Source organism: Neolamprologus brichardi, chromosome 23 (genome assembly GCF_056152115.1).
Source record: "Neolamprologus brichardi isolate AB-2024 chromosome 23, ASM5615211v1, whole genome shotgun sequence".
Lineage (NCBI taxonomy): Eukaryota > Metazoa > Chordata > Actinopteri > Cichliformes > Cichlidae > Neolamprologus > Neolamprologus brichardi.
This window is the reverse complement of record NC_142125.1, coordinates 40,238,270-40,258,880: the sequence shown is the minus strand read 5'-3', so window position 1 is coordinate 40,258,880 and position 20,611 is coordinate 40,238,270. Positions and strand designations below refer to the sequence as shown.

Here is a 20,611-nt window from a genome sequence, read left to right as displayed (position 1 = left end):
ATGTAGCAAAGGTTTTATTCAAATTTATGCAGCCCAGGATAAAAGTTGGTCTTTTTTGATATAGGATGTTTGGAAGTTATTTTATTGTTATGATTTTTGCATTTTGTTATTTAATTGGTTGCAAAAAAGAAAACAAGTTTATGTAAACAAGTGGAAATTAATCCTCCTGAGAATAAGCCTTTTAAATAACCTTGGTGGGTTTTTTGGTTGTTCAAGAGTTGAACCATACACAGGATCATAGGTGGCTGAATGCAGTTAGGTAATCTCATACATGTCACAGCTGTGTAAGCACTGATATTGATAATAGATGGGATCACAAAGAGAAAACATTTTTGCTAAATGTAATTATTATATTAGAAATTTATAAAACTTCTAATTCGAATTTTTCCAAATGAGAACATATACTATTTTTGCTTTACTGATCAGTGGTTGGTTGGTTAACTGCAGGTGTTCAGGCACAAGTCAGTCGTCTGGAAGAGCAGGTGGTGAAGATGACTTCAGCGACTGAAATGCCCTGAAGGTGGAATTAACGTTAAACTTTATTTGAACATAAATCAGTAAAGACAGGCCTCCATCCTGACATGCAGTACTTGCATTACTTATGTATGATATGCATTCTCACAGAACCCAGATGATGCCAGCATGTTTTTTAAGCCAATGTCTGGATATGAGTATATGTGCATGTGAGTATAAGTGTGGCAGGAGAGTGAGTTCGCCCTCTTTCTTGGAAGTATGCAAAAGCCAACGAGTTCTTACCGAATGAGAAGCCTGGAGATGAGCAGAGATCAAGTCAAGTGCAGTTCAGACTCGCTGTTAAGCGAAAGGACACCTCAGAAACAGCCTTTTTATACATGCTGTAACGACACATACACGCTTACGTTTTTTGTTTTCTATATTTAAGTTAAAATGTCCAAACCACAAAAATGTTGGACTTCCAAATCGTCCGAACACACTGTGTGCTCTCTGTCACTTTTACACTGTGCTGTAATCAACGAACATGTGTTATTGTGGAGATGTTACTGCGAGAAAATCATTTTTGCAGCTCAATGTTGAAGCTGCAGTTAATAACCAAGGTTTGCATGTTGTCGCTGTAACATATGACGTTTAGCACAATAATATATATCAAACTGTGTGACATTTGCCACTGATAAAAGGTCTTTTTGACAGCTGATCTTTCGCTTACGGCCACACCACCCTGAACACGCCCGATCTCGTCTGATCTTGGAAGCTAAGCAGGGTCGGGCCTGGTCAGTACTTGGATGGGAGACCGCCTGGGAATACCAGGTGCTGTAAGCTTTTGCACTTCCACACACAAACTGCAGAGGGCGCTAAAACTGTCACTACTCCTTCCTGCTCTTTCTAGTTTCTTCCTGCTTTCTTTTAAGCACAAAAGCGCCTCGCTGACCATTTCCCAGGCGCTAATTACAGACCTCTCATAGGGAATATTTCCTTTTGACAGTAACAGCCATAAAACCTAAAACAGCACCTTACTGTCAATAACTGATTAAACGGACAAAACACATTTACTAGGGAGAGAATAAGATGGAGACATAGTAAGTTAGAGAAAAAACAAACAAACAACATGTGCCAAGTGGAATTTAATCTAATTATAAAAAACAATCAAACAGTTTTGGTTCATAGTTAACAGAGAATTACAGGAAAAACACCACATCACATTCATTTTAAAATTCTTTTATTTGCTTTTAAAGCCCTCCATGGCCTAGCCCCATCTTATCTCTCTGAGCTGCTACAGCCTTATACGTCCAGCCGCTCTCTCAGGTCAGCTGGTCAGCTGTTCCTGAATGTACCCAGGACTGAGCGTAAACTTAGAGGACATCGTGCTTTTGCTGCAGCATTTCCCAAACTGTGGAACGATCTGCCTGTAGAGATTAGACAGGCCTCTTCTCAGCCTGTTTTTAAATCACTCCTGAAAACCCATCTCTTCACCCTGACCTTTGACACCTTGTAAGATGTTAGTTTTAGTTTATTTTTATGTTAGTTGTTTTAGTTGATTATATGCTGTTCTGTCTTGTTTTTTTAAATATAGGGCTGCTTTAATCTTTACTATGTGTTTTATTTTATTCTGTTTTGTTTTATTCTACTATTTTGTTTTTTTTTACTTATTTACTGTACAGCACTTTGGTGCTGCACTGGGTACTTTAATTGCAGATGTTGCTGTCAATCCATGTCAATCAACCCTTTACATTAGTGCCATCGTGATGCTGCAGTCAGCTATTTCCACTAAAAGTTGCCATAATTTAAATCTTGTTGGAGACTGCAGCTCTCTCTGCAATGTGTGTGTGTGTGTGTGTGTGTGTGTGTGTGTGTGTGTGTGTGTGTGTGTGTTCCCTTTGTGAATTCACTTTTCTTTTGTGATTGTATATTCCGGCAGATGTTCCGCTCATCTCATTTGTCTCCAAGCTACAGTCTGTCTGTGAGACAGTGTTTAATAAAGTAGAAATTTCAACATTAAAGTAGAAAATCTATTTTGGGGGAAAAATGAAATGTTGAGATTACATTTGTTGTTTCAAGACAAACTGCTACAGTTGCTACACCCTCTGAGTTAGTGAAATCATACTTCACTGCATCTGGTGAGACAGAAAATGAACAGCTGCATGATTATCAATGGTTACATCCGATTTCAACACACAGGATTTTTGGTGTATCACAAGACGTGCGATCAGTTTATTTCATTAAGTCATGTAAACAAGGCATTTTGCAGGCAGTAAAGCAAATGTGGTAGTTTGTCTTGAAACAACAATAGCAATCTCCACATTTCAACATGTTTCTCTAAATTGAATTACAACTTTATTCTTGAATAATAATAATAATTTTGACTTTATTCTCCAAGTAATCAGTAATATTGGTTTTCTTAATGTGGCCCTAACACTCCTTCATGCAGGTGTGTACACAGAAGGAAGCCCAACAATGTTTGACCCTGATCTTTGCAGCAGGAGTGATAGCAACGATATTTAGACTTTTGCTATAATTCTGATGCTTTAAAGCTCATCTTAGAAATCAAATGTTGGCATAAAATGAAAGAAAAAAGCAATAAAATGTAATAACATTAAAAACAAAAAACATCTGAGAGGCAGGGTGCTGAATATGAACATTTCACCTTAGGAGTCCTGTGACTGGTGATGGTAAAAATTGAAGAAAAAAAAATGTCAATAAACAAATCAAATAAAAATATTTTATTAGAAGCAAGTTTGATTGAAGATATTATTTCTACACAGCATCCTACAGTCGGTACAGTTAATATATCAGTATTGGTGGGTTGAATATAGTTTGAAAACAGTTTTATATTATTTAATGAAATGTGTGAAGCTGGTCACATGTTAAATGTAACAGTTACTGATAAGACAGGCTCGAGTGAAAACTTGTAACGAACAAGATGTTTCCAGCGACTTTTGGTTAGAGCTGATGATAAATGTTGCTCTTTTGTTTTCTCAGACATGTATATTTGTGGGTACAGAGGTAGAGTCCATGGGGATTTTTCCTATAGTTGCGTTATTGGATTCAAAGGTCACTATGTCCTTCTCATAGTGCACAGGTAATCCTCCACATTGCACTACAACAATTCTGTTAGTGAGAAGTTTGCCGTCATACTGACAGTTGGGTTTCCTGCCTCCATTATTCTTTAGTTCACATTTAACAATACTGAACTTTGCTTTACTCTCTGTCAAGCAAGTATTCTTATGAGGTGACCCATGACCATTACAAATGGCTTTGACCTTTTCATAATCACTAAGGATGAACGTGTTTGTGTCCTTACAAGTGTTGTCAACATTGTAGATCTGCTTGTTTTTTATTTCTGCATCACATTTTTTCGCAGTCATCTTGGCATCTACATGCTGTCGTTTAAACTTTTCATAAGGGGTTTCATTCTGACGCTTCTCAATTGGTTTGGGTTTAAGATTGGCTGGTTTTGAGAGTCCAGTGGCAAAGAGCACCATAAGCGGCAAACAGGCAAACAGGATCCTCATTGTTTCCTGGAGAAAGAAAAACAGGAACATTTTCCAAATTAAGAATTTGGAGCAGAAAAAATATCTTGTCATTGTCGAAGTGGATTAATTATTTAATCTTCTGCTGAATTTGTAATTTTGCTCCATTACAAAGGAATGAACAGTCTCTAATATTTATGGTAGTTTCATTTTAATGCAGAGACAGAATATCAACCAAATCCAGAAAACAACACATCACATAAACATACTAACTGATTTGCATGTCATTGATTGAACTAAGTACTTGATCCCCTATGACCAAGCCAGAATTCTGGCTCCCACAGATTGGATTGCACTTAATAAATTAGCCATTTAAAGACAATCTTGATCTCAGTTTATTCTGTGTAAAAAGCACACCTCTACAGTATCAGTCTCTTCCATTCCAACTTCTACACCACCATGGGGAAGACTGCAGAGGTGTCAAAGGATTTGTTACTGAGGTCTACAGGGACAATACAAATCTACAGTCTTGTGCCACCATAGTCAAGACCGAAGACCTCTTATCTTGCTGCATGCAAGATCTTGCCTCATGGGGTGATGATGATCGTGAGAAGGTGTTGTCAACAGGGGATCAAATGATTATTTCCCCATGGTATGCAATGTAAATACACAGAACCATGTGACAGATGGTAGCTTCTTTTCATGACCATCTTTTTACTTTTTTTGTCTTTCTTACAAGCTGCTGACCAGAAAACTTTTATTCATAGATGTTTATTGTTTCAGATAAATTTGCAAACTGAACCCCATGTGTCCCATCTCTCAGTTTCTTTGGCAGAGTTTACTTTTCATTAATGGCATTTAATGGCTTGTTGTTGTTTTTTATTGACTTATATAGAAACCCACACAAGTTTAACTTTAAAAACAACTTATGTAACAAAAAATGAACCAACTTAATGGATCAACATAAATAAAAGGATAATTTCAGTGTTTTTCATCTATTTTTTATGGAATTTTTCCAAAACGTTTTCAAACGTTCAGATCTATCTTTTATTTTCTTGTTTTAACATTATACATGGTGAACTAAAAACCCTGGAATATGGTTTGAAACATTGAAGGCAGCATGTTTCGCTTTTTGGCAGCTTTTATTTTGAAACTGCAACACTAATCAGTACTTCTCCACACCTGTGGTGCACGCGCTGCGCAGACCCTGTCGGACATGCGCGGCAGAGGAGGGGGCTGACTTGAGCAGAAAGCGCGGAGAGACAAGTCGAAAGGAAAAGACAGACGATCTCTGGTAAAGCAAAGCAGACAGAAAGAATTTACCTGAGCTCTCTGCTGGACAGGTAATTACCGCAGTTTGGTTTAATATCTTGTTTTAAACAGTGTAACTACGAAGCGAACACAAATACAGGTCATATATTTTCATGTTCCAGTCGGGTTAATGTTTGTGTGTCCTCACCGTAAAGACTGCAGGTTATTGGAGAGTGCCTGAAAATATGTCTGCGAAGCACCCCCTCAGTTCAAATATTAATTTTGGCCCGCTATCTACTCTAGAAAATTTGATGATTTGTTGAAGCCCCATGCCCCCATTCGTTCGCTTCGGTCAGCTGAGCAACTGTTGCTTCCAGTCCCTAAGTCACAGCTGAAACTTAGAGGAGACAGAGTGTTCTTTGTTGCCACTCTGATGCTTTGGAATAACCTTCCTCTCATATTAGACAAGCTACATCAGTGCCAGTTTTTAAGTCCAGATTAAAAACCTATTTTTATTCCCTAGCTTTTAACTCTTGCTGAAACCTCATAAATGGTGAATTTAAAACCCTGGAATAGTCTGAAAAAAGTATGAAAAGCAGCATGTTTCGCTTTCTGGCAGCTTTTATTCTGAAATTGCAACACTAATTAATGCTTCTCAGCGCCTGTAGTGCACGCGCTGCGGAGACCGCGTCGGGCATGCGCTGCAGAGCATGCGCACCAGAGGAGGGGGCTGACTTAAGCAGAAAGCGCGGAGAGACAGAAGAAAAAGACAGAAGAGCGCTGATGAGGAAAAGCAGACAAAAAGAATTTAACTGAACTTGATATGAAACAAGAACTAGCGAATATCTGCTGGACAGGTAATTACCCCTGTATGCTTTAATATTCTATTTTAAACAGTGTAACTATGAAGCTAAGACGAATACGGATCATATATTTTCATACAGTTATGTTCCAGGTTGATGTTTGTGTGTCCTCACTGTAAAGACAGCAGGTTATTGGAGAGTGCCTGAAAGGATAATATGTCTGTGAAGAACCCCTTCAGTCTAATATTAACCACCATCTGCATTCCGGTCCCGCTGCTCTTGAAAATGATTTGCGTATCTACATCGTCATTTACGGTTCAATGTTTGGCAATGTTTGTTCAAAGTAAGGAATTCCTGGTGCTCTGAGGTGCATCTAGTAAACGCCAACCATCATTAAAAATAATAATTACATTTAACTAAAAACATCTGTCATTTCTTTCTTATTCCTTTAATGCAGAATTTTAAATCATTAAATGATAAAATAAATAAATCAATATCAATATAACAGCTTCCAAAAATTCAATATCAGAACCAGTCTAATTTTTTTTCAGTAAATATTTTGAAAGTTATCAAAGAGGCACTGGAGGACATGTTGAACAATAATATATGCAACTTATTTGAAGTATTACTGTATTTTTTGAGAACAGGAAATTGTAATCATTTACATACATTTGGTAGCATGTAGATATTATGAAGGGGCTGCTTTACCTAATAAATATTTTTTTAAAGTTACATTCACAAGATTGAACATTAACATTAAAAGACATTGATTTTTGAGTCTCAGTTGAAGAGTTCATGAGGTGTATCTAAAAGCAACTTCTCTACTTGCATCCACACATTGAACCTTACAGAGGGAAACGGTCATTGCACTCAGTCATGACAACATTCTTGCTAAATGTTATTGTTATATTATAAAGTTATGAAACTTATAAGCAAACCTTTTCAACTGAGGACACTTACTTTTACTTTTTGCTTTACTGATCAGTGGTTGGTTGATTAATCTGCACGAGTTCAGGCACGAGTCAGTCGTCTGGAACAGCAGGTGGTGAAGATGTCCTCAGTAAATGAAATGCTCTAAAGGTGAAATTAAGATAAACTTTCTTTGAACATAAATAAAAAGATAGGTCTGTGCCTGTGTATGGACATTTCCTATGCAAGATATGCATGGTCACAGAACCCAGATGATGTCTGCATGTTTTGAAGCACATATCTGGATAGGGATTGTGAGTGTAAGTAACAGGAGATCGAGTTATTCAAAATAAGCCTGTTGTCTATAAAAGATTTTAAATATACAAATAAAAGGTTCAATCCTACCAAACGAGGAGTCAAGAAGAGCAGAGACCAGGTCTAGTGCAGCTCAGCTGTTATTAAATTCTACCTGAGCTGGTTGGAGCTCATTTGTGTCACAGACAAATAACACTTGGTTCTGGAGGCTTCAGTTCTTAAACGTTTCAGTAGCACCACCTTTAATAATCACTAGCATCAATATCTGCACCACTAGCTCACCAGTTCCGAGAAACTTTAGCACTGCTCTGTTTGTGGTTCAGAACATGCTGCAAACATGATGTGAGGACCAGTGACCACAAAAGTATGCAGAAGGAGGTCATCTTTCATAGCTCACATTTCAACAATTGCAGCTATTTTTTCAATTCAATAAACCAAATGTGTCAAAAAATAAGTAAATTAATAAAATAATGACATTTGTAAAAAAAAAAAAAAAAAAAAACTAAAAAAACCCCAAAAAACTACAGAGATAATTACATATAACACTGTGAAATAATGACACAGTGTTATAGGTAATATGTCATATGCTGTTATTCAGCTGATGTTGTATATACATAGTTTTAAGGTGTGCACTAAGACTCTATTGTCTTAGTTGAGTCTGACAGCAGCTGGAAGATAAGACCTCTGAAATTTGTCCCCTGAATGCTGTTGTTGCAGCAGTGTGTCATTGTAAGAGCTGCTCTGTGCCTTCAGGTTGACCTGCATGTGGTGGCAGGTTTTTATTTTTGATATCCTGTCTAGTCTGACAGCTTTTGAATTCAGAATTGTGATCTGAATGCATTGTGGTGCCTGACACATTTTGCTTTTGCAGGAACAGTTACATAGAATCTCTATAGGCTCCTCTTGATCACGTGAATGTGTTATCTATTTATTATTAATTTGTATTTGTGTTATTTCAGTTATTACATTATATGTGGCATTGTATGACGATATCTAAGGCAAGACAGGCAAGAGAAAAAAAAGAATAAAGTGGAGGTGGGGGGTAGAGAAATGCACAATGTATCACCAGCTGCTGCATTGATGAGGATGGGAAGCTGCAGCAATGCCCCCCAGAAGCCTGGAGACAGAGATAGAGACAGGACAACAGCGCCATTCACAGCATCCAGGAGTATCAAAGATCTAAGGCACAGGTGTCGAACTCCAGGCCTCGAGGGCCGGTGTCCTGCCGATTTTAGATGTGTCCTTGTTCCAACACAGCTGAATAAATGGCTAAATATCCTCCTCAACATGTCATGAAGTTTTCCAGAAGCCTGGTAATGAACTAATCATTTGATTCAGGTGAGTTTAAACAGGGTGAGTTCTAAAACCTGCAGGACACCGGCCCTCGAGGCCTGGAGTTCGACACGCCTGATCTATGCCCATCCCAGCAGGAGAAGGAGGGAGGCCCCAGATGAGGTGCCTACAGCTAAAGAGTGAGAATCCCAGAGGACCAGAGGTAACGGGCAGTCGACCTAACTAGATGCCAGGAATCCTGGTACGAGTCGAGAACAGGGTCCCAGCTGCCCAAGAACCACCCGGCATCCAGAAGATGGGGAGAAGCGTCCAGCCAGGAATGCTGACTGCCATGCATACACAAACACAAGTTATTCGCTCACTCACTCTCACCCACCCACTAGTGACACAGAGAGACATGGAGTCAGGACTGTGGGGTGCCTATACTGCAGACTACCCATTCAGACACATAATTCCTTATGTAATGAGGGTGGTTGGTAAGACTCACCAGGATCCATGTGGTGATGGTCCACACCTGTGTAATCCAGCCTGTCCTTCAGGATTGTGGGTATAATCGTGTTGAAAGCACTGGAGAAATCAAAGCACATGATTCTCACAGTGCTCAACACACTTTCCAGGTGAGCAAGGGATTGATGTAGGAGCTGGATGACAGTGTCATCTCCCCCAATGTTGGGCTGATAGGTGAATTGGACTGAGCTCACCTGGGGCCGAAGATGAGCAAGGAGCAGCCGTCCAGGGTCTCCATCAGATGTGATGTCAGAGCCTCCAGCCTGTAGCTGTTGTTCATTTACATCTGCCTAATTGATCATTTATCCTCAGCACATTTTTCAGTTCCCTTGCCTGAAACTGGACAATATGTAAAATCTGAATTCAAACACAGGTTGGGGAAACCTGCACTGAGCTGAGACTGAAGAAGTCACTCGGATGAGTGATGAAGTGTTTCTCCCACTGAAAACGCTACGTCCTGATGAACAGAATTACTTCTTGGGACAGGTCTCCAGATGTTTTCTCTTCTCGGAATCCTCTTCACAGATCAGATCTGTTTTATCTGACATACAGTCATGTGGAAAAGAGTGTTTTCATAGGAATCTATAGAGTACTCTGAAAAACTAGGCACACTCCATGAGTGAGTAGCTTGTAGAGCCACCTTTTAGCAGCAACAGTGTCACCAAATTGTTTCTGTATGACTCTTAGTCTGTCACACGGTTGTGCAGGACTTTTGGCTGACGTTTCTTTACATTGTTTCGTCAGTTCATTGAGGTTTGTGGTATTTGTTTATCTAAGGCTCTCTTAAGTTCCCAGCACTGTTTTTCAGGTTGAGGTGTGGACTGTGACCGGGCCATTACAACAACTTGATTCTGTTGTAGCTCTGCTGATGTGCTTGGGATCTTTGTCCTGCTGCATTACCAAAACTCAGTTTTGACTCTAGAGTACTTGGTATACAAGGGAGTTCATGGAAAACTCAATGACTGCAAGGGGCCCAGGTTCTGTAGCTGCAAAACAAGCTCAAGTCTTCACCCCTTAACCACTGTGCTGACAGATGGTATGAGGTGTTTGTGCAGTATGCTTTGCAACTTTGCTACCAAACTTGCAGCCATGCTGTCATGCTGTTTTTAGAGAGAAGAGACTTTCTCCTTGCAACCCTTCCAAACAAGCCACACTTATTCAACCCTTTTATAACTTGACTGTCATGTACTTTAACATTTAACATGCTAACAGAGGTTTGTAGAGTCTGGTATGTAGCTCTTGGACCACTGCACAGTTTGACCCTGGGGTGAATTTTCTGGGACATCCATTCCTGGGGACATTATGACATTGTGTTAACAAACACCTGAATACTCCAGACCAGCAAACTGACAAAACTCATGCTTTTATAGAGCTGCTCACATATGCTGATGAGCAATTATTCAAATGCAGTGGATTAGCAGCATCTGGCTGCTACTTACCATCTAATTTGCACTGAAGCAATAAAGGTGCTTTCTGAATAACAGGAGCTGTCTGGTGTGATATTCATATTTAAAGTGAATAATCAGAATCAGATTACTTTAATAATCCCTAAGGAAATTACGTGGGTTACAAATTCTCCAAGACAATAACAGTAACAGATTAAACGAATTAAATAATACAATATATTACAGCGTTTACAAATATAAGAAATAGCACTAATATAAATTGCTCAATTATAAATATCAAGAATATTACAGAGGTGAAATATATATGATTGACATTTAACAATAACGTTATAAGGGTATAACTATTGCACTGTGTACTGTGTATTAGATTGCACAGGGAGATGGCCACAGACAGGAATGATTTCCTGTGTTGTTTAGTGGTTCATTTTGGTAATCTCAGTCTCTCACTGAATGTGCTCCTTATTTTGGACAACATCTGCCTCTCAGACACCCTAAATGAGTCCATCCCCACTCATTACTGGCCTTGCGGATCAGTTTATTGAGTCTGTTGGCACCTGTGTCCCTCAACCTGTTGCCCCAGCATGCAACAGCATAGAGGATGGCACTGGCCACAACAGACTCTTAAAAAATCCTGAGCATTGTCTGACAGATGTTGAAGGAACTCAGCTGCCTCAGAAAATGGAGACGACTCTGGCCCTTCCTGTAGAGGACCGTGGTGTTTTTAACCCAGTCTAGTTTGTTGTCTGTGTATACTCCAAGTCCAGTTACAAAGCAGGAGCAACTTAAACATAGTTTTGAAATATACAATTTATATTTTTTGTTTCACATTAAAATTGATTGATTAAAAGTTGTTTTTTTACAGATAAAAAAACATTCCTGCTTAGATTTTTTTTTTTTTCGTTTTGTGAGATTTTAAGTGTTAATGCTGTCAAAATGAAATAACTGTAAATTCTGATATGTGCTGTTGTGCTGGAAAGAATGACACCAAACAGGGCAAGATGAGCAGTTTTTTAAAGTGAAATATATGAAGGTAAACTTAAAAGTTTATAACCATTTATAACCTTGACTTCAGAGTTTTACATGACACAAAGTGTTACATTATAACATGTGTAGTTAGTGTGTTAACATCTAGAGTTATTGCATTCATAGAAGTTTCTTCTGCTCTCAGAACAGATTCAGTTGTTCACAGTTTCGGGACACGGTGCATTACCAAGCTGCAAACACTCACAAGGTGTTGAGTTGTGGTCATGAAAAGAACAAAGTTGTTAAAGACAAGTCTCTGATGCAGTGTCATCAGACTGTTGTCAAACCCTCAGTCTAGCCACAGTGTGACAGCACGGCTTTGCTGAAAGTCACGTTTTGCATTGCTTCTCATGAAGTGTTTTCTGCTCTTTATTTCACTCTACTTGAATACATTTACTTGAACAATCCTCTGATGTGTAAATCAGATCCAACTGAATGTTATCAGAACATATAATAACATTTTTTTTCTTGTGGTAATAAGTTGAGAATGAGGATTTGGAGTAACATAAAAGTTTTCCCTCTCAGGGGGTCAGTTTCTATGTTTGATTGTAAACTCACTTTAGTGGTTCTCCTCTTTCATTATTCCATCTATGATCACTGATGAGAAGTTAACAGGCATTAGCCATATCAATTTAAGACATTGTACAACTTCATATTAAAAGATTTTAATGTGTGTATACTTTTTAATTTTTCACCATGAGATTGAAGCCCATAATAAGTCATATGAAAATGAAAAGGTGAAGCATTACCTTCACCTTGAGCAATGCGAGAAAATTGTTTGCTGTTTTTTGTAAATATGGGCTTTAGGTGGACACTGTGCCTTCTCCATGGTTGACAAGTTACTCAGTACTGTGCCGAGAAATTCCTCTTTCTGTAGAATACTACAGAGTGCTTTCTTTGATTCATAGAATCAATATGTTCTGTATTTCATGCAAATTTTGTTCTTTTTTTCTTTCTTTTTTTTTGCAGACAGCTTGTTGATGCTGCCTCATTTTAAAGTATGATCTGTTTTATTGGAGTCCAGCAGAGGGCAGTGTTTCACTGTCAATAGATGAATGTGTGAAGCTTCAATTGTGTCTTCAGATTGGATTAGGTTGTAATTTATGTTGTCTGTGCGATACTAAAATTATAATGGGATGTTGAAGCTCTTCTAAGTCCTCACCAGGTTTTGCTCAAATGCTACTTATATAAACTCACAATATATTGGCAGTAAATTATAGAGAGGAGAAAGGAGGAAACAAAAGTCAATTATAAAGTTAATGGGGCTGCTTGGAGCCATATCAACAGTTTAAATGATAAAGTTACAGATATCAGGGGGAGAAAATAAAATAATATCTGTGGCTCATCAGTAAGGCTCTGCAAAATAGAAAACAGGAGGAAGACTGATATTTACTGTGAGTAAATATCAGTCTTCCTCCTGTTTTGAAACCTAAAGTTAGTAAATAATAATGATGCTCTCTGACATCCACAAAATGTCAGACACATGACACAGAGCCAAACCTCTGCTGGAAAATACACACCAGAAAAGTAGATACAGTGAGATGATTATCAAGTTTTGCACGAAAGCAAAATGCCTTATTTTTATAAGCATTTTAATGAAGTTTTTTTTCTGATTCTGTTTTCTGTGAGTGAGCAGCGCCCTCTGCAGTTTGTGTGTGGAAGTGCAAAAGCTTACAGCACCTGGTATTCCCAGGCGGTCTCCCATCCAAGTACTGACCAGGCCCAACCCTGCTTAGCTTCCGAGATCAGACGAGATCGGGCGTGTTCAGGGTGGTATGGCCGTAAGCGAGAGAGGAGACGTTCAAAAGGCTTTTTATAGATGATCTAGAAACATTCATCATCTATAACTATTGGTCTTAGTTGACTGTTCTCCGTCACACTGCCCTGCAGTAAATGATCAGTTACACTTTTTAACATTAATTTGATATGTTAGAGATAAAACATTATGATTATACAACTACATTAGGCAGCAACACACTTTTTACAAAGTAATATGTCAATAAAAACATAATGTGACCTGCCATGTCATTTTATGTGACCACACTGTTTTTTTCCCAAAAAATGACATCTGACAATAAAGTCTAATTTGTGCTTTTCAGTATCAAAGAAACTTCGGCTTTCACGATTTATTGCACACTGAAAATTCTTAGCTATGTCTCCAGTAAATCTTTTGTAACTTTGTGTAAACAGAAAAGTTTGGTTTTTTTACTTTCAACCACAGAAATCTCATTTTGTATGACTACAATTAAAAAACAACAAGAACCACAACAACAGAAAATGGGCAATCTGGGCAAAGAGCTACCGGAATGTTGTCTGGGATTTTACACATTTATTTCTTACAATTTAAGTCCAAAAATCTTACTGACAGATTTCTTTCTTTGTCAGAACAGCTTTTCTTTAACACGTAGAAAAACTGTTAAATAAGTGACACTGACAGAAAGGAGACTTTCACTGGTCCAGACGGCTTAAGATCAAAGTGGGCTGTATATGGTCCGCAATATAAAATGAGTTCGCACCCCTGGTGTAATCGATCTGTAATGCATCAAATCTAAATCTGTAATCATCTATAAAAGGCCTTTTATGCGTTCCGTCTGTCGCTTACGGCCATACCACCCTGAACACGCCCGATCTCGTCTGATCTCGGAAGCTAAGCAGGGTCGGGCCTGGTCAGTACTTGGATGGGAGACCGCCTGGGAATACCAGGTGCTGTAAGCTTTTGCACTTCCACACACAAACTGCAGAGGGCGCTGCTCACTCAGTGGAGGCAGGTTAAATTAATCTCTTCCACTTGTTAACTGAATTCTTTTTTCCTACCCTTCCCAGATCAGGGAGTACAATCCTAGCTAAGGTCGAGTAGAAAGCAGGCAACTATTAAAATTCTTCTCGATCAATCAGTCAATCAATCAATAAAGCCTTTATTTGTCACATGCAAAGTTTACACCTGCAGTGAAATCAGATTTGTCCTAACACAAAACTATTACACAGACACAGTGAACTTTCAGCAAAGCCCTCTTGCACTTGGTAACAATATCAGCTATATGAGTGTGACTTCTATTTTAAAAATTTCCAAATTATGAAACTTACTGATAAGTGGTTGGTTGGTTAACCTGCGGTCAGTAGCGCTTTTTGATATGGGCGACCTGGGCGGTTGCCCAGCAATAATGATTACACAGTGAGAAGGTAAGTGAATAGAAGATTTCTGTTGCCATAGCACTTTCTCACACAGGGTCATGTGATTTTTGTTGTTTTCTCTGTTTTCATTTATTAGCTGACCAGTGGGGTGAAAAGAGGAAGATGGGATAAAAGACATGCTTTGGAAGAGAGCCAGAAATTAATAACACTTATGACTCAATACAGAGAGGTGTATTATACAGGGTGGGCCATTTATATGGATACACCGTAATAACATGGGAATGGTTGGTGATACTAAAGTCCTGTTTGTGGCACATTAGTATATGTGAGGGGGCAAACTCCTCAAGATGGGTGGTGACCATGGTGGCCATTTAGAAGTCGGCCATCTTGGATACTACTTTTGTTTTTTCAATAGGAAGAGGGCTGTTTACTATTTACTCAAAGACATGAGGCAAATGTAAGCCTGACATCTTTATTAGTGAGTGTAACAAAAACAACATTTAGAAAACATGATGATAAACATCCAACTACTGGAGTTATGTAAGAGTATAAATGCAATAGTAGCTGCCAGCAGTTATAAAGGATATTTGACAGAATGGTGGATTTCTTCATCATCATCGTCGTCAAATATCAATTACCAGCATTTACGTTTTGTGCTCGATAATGCAGATTTTTCTGTCCTGGGTGCAGTTTGCACTTTCACTCCTGTCCTTTGTGCCAATAAAGATCAAAAAAAGAAAGATTTGTGCTTTAGAGAGTCTCTGCTATCACCACATGAACTGACATCAGCTGATTGTGAGAGAGGGGAGATCTAGAAGTGGTCAGTGACATCCCACTCCAGGAACTCAGTCTTAAAGTGATGCTGCAGTGCTCATAGAAGCTCAGCCTCATTAGTACTCACATAAACATGTTTCCTGTGTATAAAGAGCTAACAGAGCTCTTTAAGAGCCAAGTCTGCATTACTGTTGTGATTATTGTGAACACAGTGTTGATCCATTAAAACATCTTTTTACTCTATTAGAGAAATCATTGGGTAGCAGCTCGGTGTTCAGTGTGATCAACAGAAAACATATCACGTGACCTGTTGTTGAATTCAGACCTCATATTTTTTCAACTTTCACACAGCAGGACTGAAGTGAACTAAGAGGTTATTTATTATTAATGACTGAACAGAGACGGCCAGTTTTCTCACTAATATTATAACGCTAATGTATATCAGAGAGCTACAGTCAGCAGTCTGTTAATGGAATTAAAAGCACATTAAGGACAAAAATGTAACTTTGTGGGAGTCATTTCAAATTGAAAGGCATGGTCATTATTAATGTCACAGGGTGCTTGTGCATAGAAACACATCAACAATCAACAGAGAGCCATTTATACTTTTTGTTCTCAAACTTGCTTTGGTGCAATAAACAGACGCTGCGGGGCAGTCACGTCTCGAGGGACTGCGTTTATACAGGAAGGGTTCATTCATTCAGGAGTGGAGGCCACACAGTTTTTGACCCTGATCTCTGCAGCAGTAGCAGTGAGAGCAATGGTTGCATTACATTAGGCTACATAACCGGAACATCAGAAACAAAACAAAACATTTATAAGTAATAACTGAAGAAACAACAGCATAAACATTTGGAGCTTTTCTTCTTTTGGGGACATCAGTGAAGACTCATCAGTCTGAATATAACTTATAAGCAGCATCGTGACTGCTGCGACAGATTAAGAATATGACACATATATAAAAACGCCAAATGTGTGGGACTCAACAAAACAGCCATTTGAACTGTTACCTGATTAGGGCACGTGGATGATGAGTCAGCAGTCTGAATTTAATTTACATGCAACACCGAGTGACTTACTGAAAGTAAGGTTCAGTTAAACAGATCATCTGTTCTTAAGAATATGAGGAGCTGTATGTACAGGATTTGCTGCAGATTTGTACTCATATTCATCACACCTGGTTTTTAAACAAAAAATAATAATTTAGTGTCACTTTGTTTGTGATTCTTGCTCAAGGATACTCTATTTTTCGAACCATAAGGTGCATAAAGCGAAACAAAACAGTCAGATAAGTCAAACTTTACTTAACTCATTCTTCTTGCTTCTTCCATTTCTGTACCATTGATTCATTAATGTTTAATTCTCTCGCAGCTGCTCTATTCGCATGTTGTTGCAGTATATTAATGACTAACCTCATATTGTAAGTTTGGTCCGTTTACAGCATCCTGCCATGTGATTACATTTGTCCCTAACCATCGGGAACCCTCACGTTAACTTTTATCGAGTGGAAAAAAGTTAGCATTTAGCCTCCAGCTTCACTGTGTTTATGTTATGCTATAATAGTTCTGTCACTAGCGATCAGGTAGCACATCATTATATACCAGCTAGCCCAACTTCAGTACCAAGTGTCACTGGTGTTTTGTTTTCTGTCTTCGTTTATGTTGGAAGTGGTAGCAGAGCTGTACGTTTGAATGTTTTCAGAAATCTCTCAGTCACATAATGCTTATGTTTTGGTGGAAACCAGTGAGCTAACTTCCTGCTAACTTCTAACTCCATTAAATTTAATAAATTCTGTTTCCATGGATGCCTGGATGTTAAACTTAATTGTAACACCTGGTAAAGCAGCAACGCTGATGATTTTATTAAAGATGAAAGAATTTAGACAGTTTTTAACTCTCAGTGATGCTGCAGTGTTAATTTGACTTTGGGACCTGCAGCGACCGAGTTTTGGACCCAGACTACTCTGTGAGGCTCATGACTACGATAACCTAATGCTCCGACAATCCATCAAGCAGTGCGACGTCGTAGCTTACCAAAGTCGTAGTGCAACATTTTTTGACAGATTTTTGAGCGCTGTGTACCACATAAAATCAGTTTGAGGTCAGTAACCACAATCAGAATTCAAAATTAAAAATTTTTTAGAGTGTAATGCAGAACATACAGTACTCTGACATACAGAGTGGAGGAGCCAGGAAGTGAAGCAGCAACCTTCTGATTTGTAAACGACCCGCTCTGCCTCCTGAGCCTGAGTTTTATTCATCAGCAACAAAATACTAGAACAAATGGTTCAGAAGCAGCAAATAGTTTTTATTGTGTTTGCTTTTTTGTGCTGTGTTTGTTTATTTGTAATTGAGGACAAAATAAGTACATAGTGGATTCTAATTATACAAGAACCATTGAAACTGCAATTTGTCAATACAACAAAAAATCATATAAAATATAAAAACACACAGAGCAAAGACAGGTCAACGTGTGAGTCTTGATGTTTGAAGTGTTCAAAGAACATTTTTTTTACACATTTACTCTGTGATCAGACAATAAATCATTTATTAGAAACAAGCTGGATCCCAGAGTTACCAAAATCACCTTTCACATTGTTTTAATACATAACTGTACATCTGTATTCTGCAGTCATTGCTATTAATATATCAGTATCGATGATAAAAGAACCAAATAACAAAATTCCATGTTTTTTTACTTTGTTTTTTTTCTTATCAGTAACATTTAATAGTTTTTTTCTACCTGCATTTGTAGTAAAAATCGTTTAACTGTTTTTCATACAATATGAGTGGAAATACAAGTTGAACACTTGCAAAACATGTATGCACTTAAAAGACAGGCTCGAATAAAAACTTATGATATGGAAGATGTTTCCAGTCACTTCTAGTTAGAGCTGATGCTAAATGTTGCTCTTTTGTTATCTCAGAAATTTATATTTGTGGGTACAGAAGTAGAGTCCATGTTTCCTGTAGTTGCGTTATTGGATTCAAAAGTCTGTATGTGCCTTTCATAGTGCACAGGTAACCTTCCTTCACATCGGACTACAACACTCACGTTACTGTGAAGTGTGCCATTATTATACTGACAGTTTGGTTCCCTGGCTCTATGCTTTCGTTTACATATAACAACACTAAACTTTGCTTTACTCTTTGTAAAGATAGTATTCTTATAAGGTGATCCTTGACCATTACAAATGGCTTTGACCTGTTTGTTATTACTAATGATGAACGTGTTTGTGTTCTTACAACCGTGGTTAACATCGTAGATCCCCTTTTTTTTCATTTCTGTATCACATTTTCCCACACTCATATTAGCATCTACATGTTTTCGTATAAACTCTTCATAACGGGTTTCTTGCTGCGGCCATTTGAGTTGGCGATTAGCTAGTTTTGAGCGTCCAGTGGCAAAGAGCAGCACAAGCAGCAAACAGGCAAACAGGATCCTCATTGTTTCCTGGAGAAAGAAATACAGGAACATTTTCCAGATTAAGAATTTAAAGCAGCAAAAATATTGTCACTGGTCGAAATAATCATTTGATCTCCTGCTTAGTTTGTAATTTTGCTCCCTTACAAAGAAGTGAACAGTCTCTAAAATGTATGGTAGTTTGAGTTTAATGGAGAAAGACAGAACAACCAAAATCCAGGACAAAAAAACATTACATGAAGGTTTTTAATTGATTTGCATGTTATTGATTGAACTAAGTATTTGATCCCCTATAACCAAACCAGAATTCTTGCACACAGATTGGATTACAATTAATCAGTTACAGATACTCCTGATCTCAGTTTATTTTGTGTGAAAAACACACCTGTCCACAGCATCAGTTTCTTCCATTCCAACTTCTACACCATCATGGCGAGACCAAAGAGCACTCAAAGGACTTTTTACTGAGGTCTACAGGGACAATACAAGATCATCGACCTTCTTCAGGTCTACAGTCCCCCTGCAACATCTTCCTTTGTTGTGGTGTTTGTGTTGCATATGAATGACATCACAGACATTTGGCCACTTTGCTGTAATGATCACACGCACATTAGGTGGTACTTGGTTGCAATGGAAAATGAGTTGAGTCACATCAAGCTGATCTGAGTATGTACTAATGGACTATAAGGTCACAGAGTGGTTTAGTCAGTCTCCAGACCTCACAGTCACACAGTCAAGAAACCTAAAGGATTTAGAGAGTTTCTGTAAAGAGGAGTGGCCTAAAATCTGTAAACCAAGAGACGTGAGTACTTTTTTTTAATGACCATCTCTTGGCCAGACAAAATATGTAAACATATTCGGTGACCCTTTAAAGTCACATACTGAGACCAAAAGCACGACTCCGTTTTTCTCTTCTCTTGCTTCCTACATTTTAAGAGCCACTTTTCACTGATTTACGACCATCACGTAATTTTTCGCAGCTCTCGAAACTTCTATTTTGAAACTGAAACACCCTGAAAAGCAAAAGCATGCTTCTGCACACCCGAGGTGCACGCGCAGCGCAGACCCCCCTCTGCATGTCCGCCGGAGGTGGCTGACTTGAGCAGAAGACGCAGAACATGCAAGAAAGGAAACGACAGAAGCAGAGTTAACCTGAGCTGGAAATAAAACAAGAGTCAGCAGAGCGACTTTTGAGAGGAGATCAGGACCTGATTATTTTTCTAACTGACGGCTACACACAGCTCTGCTGGACAGGTAATTACCCCTGTTTGGTTTAATATTTGAGTTCAAACAGTGTTACTATGAAGCTAAGACAAATACAGATCATATATTTACAGATCATACTGTGATGTTCCAGTCGGGTTGATGTTTGTGCATCTTCACTGTAAAGACTGCAGGTTAGTGTCTGTGAAACACACCTTTAGTCTAATATTGTCACCATTATGCCATGTGTACTACCATGTGTACTCTACCTACTCTTGAAAACGGTGTGCACATCTACTTTGCTATTTACGGTTCAATATGTGTGTGTACGTCAGGAATTCCTGTTGCTCTGTGGTACATCTAGCAAACCCCAATCATTTACCACTAATAACAACCATTTTACTTTATTAATACAAACATATCACATGAATTTTGTATTCAATTTAATTCAGCCTTTTAAATAATTACATTATAAAATCAATCAAAATCAATATAACAGCTTCCAACAATTCAATATCACAACCAGTCTAAGTTTTGCTGCAGGAAATAACTTTTGGAAAAATAATATTGTGGAATTTGATACTTGATAAAAGTTTGGAGTAGAGTTTTTAAATAATTTTAAATAATC

At 38.3% G+C, this 20,611-nt stretch overlaps 3 non-coding genes across 3 annotated transcripts; 2 read left to right on the top strand and 1 right to left on the bottom strand.

Moving 5' to 3' along the window:
- Positions 1-1,177: 1,177 nt before the first annotated feature.
- LOC148096399 (5S ribosomal RNA) lies at positions 1,178-1,296 on the top strand. Its single transcript, XR_015717316.1, has one exon. It is a non-coding gene; the product is annotated as a 5S ribosomal RNA (ribosomal RNA).
- An 11,823-nt stretch (positions 1,297-13,119) lies between these two features.
- LOC148096398 (5S ribosomal RNA) lies at positions 13,120-13,238 on the bottom strand. Its single transcript, XR_015717275.1, has one exon. It is a non-coding gene; the product is annotated as a 5S ribosomal RNA (ribosomal RNA).
- Positions 13,239-14,047: 809 nt separating this feature from the next.
- LOC148096397 (5S ribosomal RNA) lies at positions 14,048-14,166 on the top strand. Its single transcript, XR_015717256.1, has one exon. It is a non-coding gene; the product is annotated as a 5S ribosomal RNA (ribosomal RNA).
- The last annotated feature ends 6,445 nt before the right edge of the window (positions 14,167-20,611 follow it).